Below are 9576 nucleotides of genomic sequence, written 5' to 3' on the forward strand. Positions count from 1 at the left end.
AGGTAAGGGTCCCTGCCCACCAATGGTGTGGATGTGACCTGTCTCCTGTGCTGGCACCTAACATGCCAGGCGTAACTGGCATGGGGGCAGCTCTCATTTTTCTTGTGTACGTGAAGCTTAGCTTGACAGGTGGCACACAAGACAAGCTTTTTGAAGGCCAGAATGAATATGTGACCGAATTAACGAGTTAATAAATTATTCTTTGAAATGTTTAAAATCGTTACAACTGTAAGCACTTTTGCATTTTGGAAAAGAGGTTCAGGAGTCTGTAGATATTTTTCTACTGAAACCTGCATGTATAACCAAAAGATACATGTTAACTTAATCAATGATAATAATGCAGACTCCTTCATTGACAAACCCACCTCCCCAGGTGTAGCTGAATTATGTTGAAGGCGCTAAGAGGTAAAGGCTGTGCTGAAGCCACCCCATCCCCCATGTTTCTTAGTTGTTTCAAGTTTAGGTTTTATGTCAACCTATTGTCTTACTGTCAAATTTCAGAATAAGTGTCCTAGCTTAGGGCTCAGGAAACAGGGACGTTTCACTGAATGGTGTCCCAGGGTTCGACTTCATTTCATCCATGTATCTTTAAGCAAATGTTACTTGAATGGCAGCCAAGTGTGTTCACCTGGAGCCTGGGACAAGAGGCGCTTCCAAGATGAGTCAGACAGAGACACAGATAATTACCATGCATGGTACGTGTGACCGAGGCCTGCAAAGTGGCACCACAGTGCTGGTGAGGGAGCACCTAACTCCGTGGGGGCTAAGTCCTAAAAGGCTTCATGGGAGCCGTATCTTACGAGATGGGTCTTGAAGGAGGAGGAAGGGCTCAACCAAGAACAGGGGAAGCAAATGTCAAACGCAGCTGAATTATGTTGAAGGGCACAGAGGCACGCATGAGCGGATCAGCTGCATTTAGGAAGCGTCATACAGTTTGTTGAAGCCATGCTATAGAGTTTGCAAGAGGAAATGAGGTCAAGGGAAGCAAAAGAAAAGCAGAAGCCAGACAGCAAGGGACTGGTATTCCACCTAAGGGTTTGGACTTTATTTCGCTAGCAGTGAGAACTGACTGGAGTGCTAACGAGTCGGGAAGAGGCATGACCGCATTTGCATTTTGGAAAGTCACATTGGGCGGGATCGTATGGTCTTGATTAAAGTGGGAAAGAGAGCGAACCTGGGCAGACTGCCCTTTAGAATAGTGCAGCGGTCCAGGTGAGAAGAGCAGACCTGATGGAGGCAGGGTCAGGGATCCGTAGTGCAGTGGGGAGTGGTGCATGGATGTTTAAGGTGAGCTCTGAATTGCCCTCCCATGGCTACCAAAAGACTCTACATTTTGCTTTTGTGGAAATTTCATCTCTATCTTGGTTGCTGGCCTTTAACCCTTATCATGTTTATACGTATTAGAAGTAGAATTTATGACAATTAGTAGAAATTGGTAATTTTTATTTCTTAATTATATTGGGAGGAGACTGTATGATTGACAAACTTTTTTTTCCCAGATGTGGTAGGGTTTGGATGTTTGTCGCCTCTGAATCTCATGTTGAAATGTGACCTCCAGGGTTGAAAGTGGGGCCTGGTGGGAGGCAGTTGGCTCATGGAAGCGGATTTCTCGTGAATGGTTTAGTGCCATCTCCCTGGTGATGAGTGAGTTCTCGCTCAGTTAGTTTACAAGAGATCTGGTTGTTTAAAAGCGTCAGGCAGCTCCCTCTTCTCTCTTGCTCCCACTCTTGCCAGGTGACACACCTGGTCCGCCTTTGTCTTCCACCATGACTGGAAGTTGTCTGAGGCCTCACCAGGAGTAAATGCTGGCACTATTATTTCCTGTACAGCCTGTAGAATTATGAGCCAATTAAACTTTTTCTTATAAATTACCCAACCCTAGGCATTTCTTGTTTTTTTTTTTTTTTTGAGACGGAGTCTCGCTCTGTCACCCAGGCTGGAGTGCAGTGGCCCAATCTCAGCTCACTGCAAGCTCCACCTCCCGGGTTTACGTCATTCTCCTGCCTCAGCCTCCTGAGTAGCTGGGACTACAGGTGCCCACCACCTCGCCCAGCTAGTTTTTTGTATTTTTTTTTTTTAGTAGAGACAGGGTTTCACCGTATTAGCCAGGATGGTCTCCATCTCTTGACCTCGTGATCCGCCTGTCTCAGCCTCCCAAAGTGCTGGGATTATAGGCTTGAGTCACCGTGCCCGGCCAGGCATTTCTTTATAGCAACAGAATAACAGACTAACACAACATGCAAATTTTGTTTTCATATTGCATGGTGAATTCCACTTGAAAAATTCACCACATGAATGTTAAATAACTGTGGGTTATTTTTCAGCCAAAAGGCACTTTTCTGTGTTTGTAATGGACCAGCAATGAAGACTTTTCAAAGGGTGTCACTGTTTTGTACATTGAATTGGCAGAGTGACTTCGTTTGGTAGAAGCGCTATAACCACGCATGGACTTGCTGCGGGGTAGATGAAGGCTGTGTGGGGCCTGTAGAGTAAGGGGCACTCCATGGCCTTCCCTGTTCTCATCAATGGCAGCCCCATCCGAGTCTCTGCTGTTGCTTGGGTCAGTAATCCTAGAGCCCTTCTTGACTTACCTCCTCACACCACACGTCCAGCCCCAGATGTCCTACAGCACCTACCTCCAGACGTACTCACATTTGGATGGCTTCTACCACCCTGTGCAGCCACTGCCACCTCTCATCTGGACCACAGCCAGAGCCTCCCCAAATTCCTTCTGCAGCCCTTGCAGACTCCACGCCTTTTCCCCACCCAACACCAGACAGGTTCTACTGTAGGGTAGTCAGGGCTGCCCCTCCCTCTGCCCAAAGTCCCCTCGTGGTCTCCAGTGACCGTGGTTTCCAGTGCCCGTGGTCTGGCCCTGGGATACCCCTGCCCCTGAGCTTCCTTGCTGGCTGCACCTGCCCTCGTGTGGAACCCTCTCCGGGTTCTTCTCTCCTGCCCAGGTCCCCTCCAGGTGTCTCCACAGGTCCCTGCTCACCTGCCTGGCCTGTCTGGGGGTCGTTCACACCCCGTCTCTCTCTTCACACTCCCCAGTTCATTCATGCCACTTTTCTTCTGCCTCACACACCTTAGCTATTTGTTTATCTTTTATGCTTCTTTCTGTTCTCTTGAATGTAAGTTGTATAAAGGCAGAGATTTTGTTCCTCCTTTTAAAAATCTGCTGTTATCTACAGCACTTGTCATGACGCCCAGAACATGTGGGGGCTTGGTGAGTACTTTACAAAACACAGAGGGCACTCCGGTTTCTCAGGAAAGGGCTTTCGGGTGAGGGACCTGCTCCCAGTGTTCACCTCGGGCGAGGGACCTGCTCCCAGTGTTCACCTCGGGCGAGGGACCTGCTCCCAGTGTTCACCTCGGGCGAGGGACCTGCTCCCAGTGTTCACCTCGGGCGAGGGACCTGCTCCCAGTGTTCACCTCATCTCGAAGCCACTCTGTGACCCCAGCGGTGGGGCTGGGCGCTGTGAGAGGCTGGCATATGGATTGCAGGTGGGTTTCTGGGCTGGTCTGAGGTTCTAAGCTGTGCAACTTCTCAAGTCACCTCTCCTCTCCGAGTCTCATTCTATGTATGTGGGAAGTGGGGAGACATTGAGTGTGTGTAAGAACCTGGCTAACACGTGATTTTAAGTAAATGAGGATGGATAGAGGACACATGTTTGTGAGCAATGGTGGAAGGTGGATGGGATGTGTTAGGCAAGCAGGGGCTTAAGAAGAGGGTGCCTTGTTAGAAACTACAGGTCGACATAACGAGTCTCCATACAGGAAGGGTCTAGTCCAGTGTCTTTAGAAACCGCGATTTGATGAGCCTGTTCTGACAGGCTGGGTGTTTGCCATGGAGTTGTTGTTCATTTCTTCCTAGACCCATCTGCAGCTCTTTCTGCTGTGGGTGAGAGCCAGGACCGGCCCCTGGACTGGCAGTGGCTTTTCTGCTGGACTGTGCAGGAGGCCACGGGCCAGGGGTGCTGCGCCTGCTTAGGCTGCTCAGCTCTGAGCTGCTCAAATGCTCTGATTGAGTCACATTCTTCTTATCCGCAATCAGGAAACAGGACGTGATTTGACACAGCACACTGCATCCATTATGATCAGATCGGGGAACATTCTTTCTGATAAGCATTATCCACCAACCTTGATGGCAATCGGCGTCAGAGGGAGAACTGTTCCAGTGGCCGGCTCCGCGGGGTCCTGGCAGCTGCACGGGGGCTCCTGCCTGCTCCGAGCCACATTTTCTGGGGTTTTGTCCAAAGCGCCTCCTTTCTGAGCTCCAGTCCCTTGCTTCTCTGCACAGTGCATACATCATGGCTTCAGGGGGAAAGCAGAAGAGGTTGCGTATTTGGCAGCGCAGGCAATACGTATTCAATTTTTAAAATGGAATTCTGTCGTTTGGATTGCATTCTGTTTTGCTTTGTAAAAGAATGGGTCGGCCGGGCGCGGTGGCTCAGGCCTGTAATCCCAGCACTTTGGGAGGCCGAGACGGGCGGATCACGAGGTCAGGAGATCGAGACCATCCTGACTAACACGGTGAAACCCCGTTTCTACTAAAAAAATACAAAAAACTAGCCGGGCGAGGTGGCGGCGCCTGTAGTCCCAGCTACTCCGGAGGCTGAGGCGGGAGAATGGCGGGAACCCGGGAGGCGGAGCTTGCAGTGAGCTGAGATCGCGCCACTCACTCCAGCCCGGGCGACAGAGCGAGACTCCGCCTCAAAAAACAAAAACAAAAACAAAAACAACAACAACAAAAGAATGGGTTTGCTGTGAGTGAGGACAAAGCGTCTCTGAGATGGGCGCTGACGGGTGGTAAAATGAAGAAGACATCGGGCACTACATTGCGGAGGAAGGAAACACTGGAAGACTCGGGGTTGAATCCTGACTTCACCGTCGTCCTATTCTCAAGGTGGTCGTGAGGACGGAATGAAACCGGGATGCCTCATCAGTTCTACGCACTGTAAATCACTGTCTAAAGATTCAGTAATATACTCAGAGAGTTGCTATGTTTTTAATCCCCTCTCTCCAGTATTCTTTGTAATGACACCTAAAAATGGAAACACTTGGCTTTCTCGTTTCCTGTGGGGACCGTTTGGTAAGGCACCTTTGCCATGCAAACCTTCAGCTTTCTCTCAGATCTGTGCTGTGGAAAAAAGAAAAAAAGCCATGGTTGAGGTGCCTGTTGTCAATAATAGAGTAGGTTATTGAAATGCAATGAAAGAAAGGCACTTTTACACCTTGCACACTTGATTCCAAAGACTGAAAAATGCAATTACCAGTTTCCCTCTTTGGCACGATGATCACATTTTAAGTACATAAATCAAAACCTGTCCCACAATTACAGGAGACACATCACACCGCCCACAGGCTTTGGACTCACTCATTTTGCTATGCTGAAAATGTACTTTATGTAATTTTTACTTTATTTGAATTTTAATTTGTGAAAATTATTTCTATAATTACTGTCCTAAATAACCTATAAAATTAGCATAAGTATTTCTAAAAGCACCTTTCAAAATTTTTTTTTTCACTTCTCTTACATGCCCCTTTTCATAAAGACCTGTTACATCCCTGTGCTCATCAGGAGAGTAGCACAAAAGAGGGTGCCTTTCTTGACTCTGGGGTTGAGGTGCATTGAGTAGGGTTAGAGTCTCTATCAAATTTTTAAACAAAAACAGAAGGTAAAATTAGTAGATATTCTCTGCCTGCTGTGATTCAAGCTATGTATCACCTCTAATGCCATTCATAAACTCACCAATACTTTGAGTTTTTGTGTAAAGCGAGAAGGAAATTGACAGGCCTCAGTGTCACCTGGCCCCTGTGCAGTCCTAAAATACATTCCCTCCATCTCAAAGTTAATTGGTCTTTAGGGGCGGAGCTGATGACATTTATCTCATATTTCCTGTGCTCATTCACGTGCTGCTTTCAAATTCCAACACCTCTCTGATGCAGGCTTGGGATGCTGAGAGGCCGTGGTTGGAAGAAATAGTGGCAGAAAAGCTCTCTAAGGGCCTAGCAGGGACAGAAGAGGATTTCTGATGTAGAAAAAAAATGATGACAATAGCAAATTAGGTTAGGTTTACTTCATTGCAACAAGATCCAAAAAGGTCATAATGACTTGTGGCAAGAAAGCAGGTTTGTGGCTGGTATTGTGGTTTGACTAAGGCAGGTGTGAGGACTCCTGTCTACTCCCTGGGTCCAGACACAGGTGTGGGGCTTTAAGGCCCTGGGAGGGGCAGCCTTGAAGCAAAGGGCCTGGGGGGCGCATGGAGACAGTGGGGGCGCAAGGAGACAGTAGGGGCGCAGGAGCCTTGGTGTCTGTATTCTGATGCAGCCAGGTGGGAAGGATGCAGCCCACAGCGGCAGGCAGACCTGTGTCTGAAATGTAGTTCCTCAACTTCGTGAGCCCTGTCACTTTCAGCAAGTTACCAGCCTATGTGGGCCTCAGGTTCTGCCAATAACAGAGAGATGTCAGCAGCCACATCACAGGATGATCATGAGGATGAGAACAAAATAATACATGCAAAGCATCTCACACAATGGCTGGAGAAAAACAAGCATTAGGTAATGAGAAGGGATTTTATGCAGTTTTCTGTTAATAAAGTTTTAATGTAATTTCGTGTTTACACAAAAGTTGCCTGTTTTAGATATCCAAAGAATAGCTGGGAACCTGAGAACTATTCCCAGAAAGTGTCCTTTAAGAAACAACCTGAATGAATTTACAACAATTTGTACCAATGGAAGTACTTCGAGATGGTATTCATGGATAGTGCTTCCTGAGTGCTGTGGGATGAGTCGTGTCTCCCAAAAAGTTATGTTGAAGTTCTAACGCCTGGTAACTCAAAATATGAGCTTGTTTGAGAACAGGGTTCTTGTAGATATAAGGAATTCTGTTGCGGTCACACTGGAGTAGGGTGAGTCTCTAATCCAAGTAACTGGTGTCCTCATACAAAGCGAAAATTTGGATAGAGATGCACAGAGAAGGATGAGGTAAAGACACATGGTGAGAACACCATGGGAAGATGGAGGCAGAGATGAGCGATTCAGCCACATGCTAAGGAACAGGGAGAATTATGGTCTCTCTCAAAGCCAGAAGGTCACCATGAAGCAGTTTCTCCTGCACAGCCCTCAGAAGGAGCCAGCACTGCGGATGCCTTGATCTCAGACTCGCAGCCTCCAGGCTCGTGAGGCAGTAAATTGCTGTCATTTGAAACCATCTAGTTTGTGGACTTGTGTTATGGCAGCCCTCAGGAAGGAATACACCAAGGATGTTTCTCCCCCTTAGTGTTTCTTCCTTAATATCCCTTTTTCTTCCACTGAATCATGTTTTTTTCTCAACATGTCTAATCTCCAGTAGGCATATAAAATCAGTCCTGGGAACTTTTAGCCACAGTGTCATAATTCTTCAAAGTATTCTTTCTTGTTCAGAAGAAAATCTATTTTCCTGGGTGATTCATTTTCTTAGTGATTCTGTTCAGAGAATCAATTCGAGTGGGCCTTGGTCCACTGATGATCCAAAATTCTGTTGAAATATTCCCTGAAATATTTCTTACAGGATGTTAGGACAGATACAACGGATATTTATGAATTTGGAACCACTTAACATAGTGTAGGGCATGTGGTAGGCCCTCTGCTATGTTTTCTTTGAATTATTATTTACCGAGTTAATGGACAAGTGTACACAAAAGCATAATGAAGAAAATGGTCATGGAGAAAAAGAAAAATGGGAAGTAGAGGCATCGATGGTTATCATAATAGTGCCTTAGATGCTTGGAGCATGTTACAGATTACAAAGTAATTTCCCCATTCTCTCATTCCATCTTCGCAAAAATGCCTTGAAGTAAACAAGCAAAGGGTATTCAATTTTTTTAATGAAAAAAACTTGAAGTCCAAAGTGATTGAATAATTTCTCTGTGGACTCATATCTAGTGATAGCAAAGTTGACACTTGCTGGTAACTGACCACATGCCGGGCACTATTAAATGCTTGATATGTACAATTTTCTTTAATCATCGAATTAGCCCTGTGGGACGTATTCTACCATCAAGTGCCACATAATGACATTTCAGTCCATGATGGACTGCACATACAATGTTTGTTCCGTAAGATTAAAATATTATATGTGTACCGTACATTTTTCTATGCTTAGATATGTTAAATACACAAATTCTTACCGTTGTGCTATAGTTGCCAATAATATTCAGTAAAGCAACATGTTGTACAGATTTGCATCCTGAGAGCCATAGACTAGACCACATGGCCTGGATGTGAGGTAGACTACAACCTGTAGGTTTGTGAAGTGCACTCTGTGATGTTTGTACAGCAACAAAAGCACCTAATGATGCATTTCTCAGGATGCAGTCTTACTGTCAAGTGATGCGAGATTTTACTAGTGTTCCCAGTTTACAGAGTGGGAAACTGAAGCTCAGAAACAGAAACAGCTTTCCCAAGGAGACACAACTATAGGCAGGGGTAGCTCAGATAGTCCAAGTATAAGCTCTGGGTTCTTAACTGTGATGTGATACTGTCTGCTGTATAGTTATTATTATTATTATTATTGTTATTGTTATTTGGAGACAGAGTCTTGCTTTGTTGCCCAGGCTGGAGTGCAGTGGCACAGTCTTGACTCACTGCAGCCTCTGCAGGTTCAAGTGATTCTCATGTCTCAACCCCTCAAGTAGCTGGGATTACAGGCACATACCACTGCAGCCAGCTAAGTTTTGTAGTTTTAGTAAAGATGGGGTTTTACTATGTTGGCCAGGCTGGTCTGGAACTCCTGGCTTCAAGTGATTCACCTGCCTTGGCCAAAAATATATGCTGCGGTTACAGACATGAGCCACCATGCCTGACATGCTGTGTAGTTATCAAATGGTAGAATGTAGTCATCACAATTTTCTCATTGTTTACTACAACAATAGCTACAAATGATAAAACAACTAGCTTAACATTAAATACGTAAGAGTTTTATGAAAATACTTTAAAAAATCTATTAAATGATATGAAATTATATGTTAAAAAGCTTAGATATATACCAAATTCATGGATAAGGCAACTTGGCATTGTGAAGAAATTTATTTCCCCTCAATAAATCTACCAATGTAATGCCCTTCTAATAAAAATTCAAGTGCAATTATTTTTAAGATCAAACTACTACTTTTTAAAAAGAATTGTAGAATAGCTCAATTGAGCTAATTAACATATGCATTCCCTCACATAATTATCTGTTTTTGTGATGAGAACATTTAAAATCTACTCTCTTAGCAATTTTCAAAGTACAATGCCTTCTTACTAACTATAGTCACCATGTTGTACAAAGATCTCTTGAACTTATTCTTCCTATCTAATTGAAATTTTGTATCCTTGGACCAACATCTCACCAACTCCTACACAATCCCCCAGCCCCTGGTAACCAATATTCTACTCTCTACTTCTATGAGGTTGACTTTCTTAGATTCCACACGCAAGTGAGATTATGTGGTATTTGTCTGTCTGTGCCTAGCTTATTTCACTTAGTATAATGTTTCCCAGATTCATTCATTTGTCACAAATGACAGAACTTTTTAAAAAATATCCCATTAT

The sequence above is a fragment of the Trachypithecus francoisi genome, unplaced genomic scaffold, assembly GCF_009764315.1.
Source record: "Trachypithecus francoisi isolate TF-2019V2 unplaced genomic scaffold, Tfra_2.0 Lachesis_group17, whole genome shotgun sequence".
Taxonomy (NCBI): Eukaryota; Metazoa; Chordata; class Mammalia; order Primates; family Cercopithecidae; genus Trachypithecus; species Trachypithecus francoisi.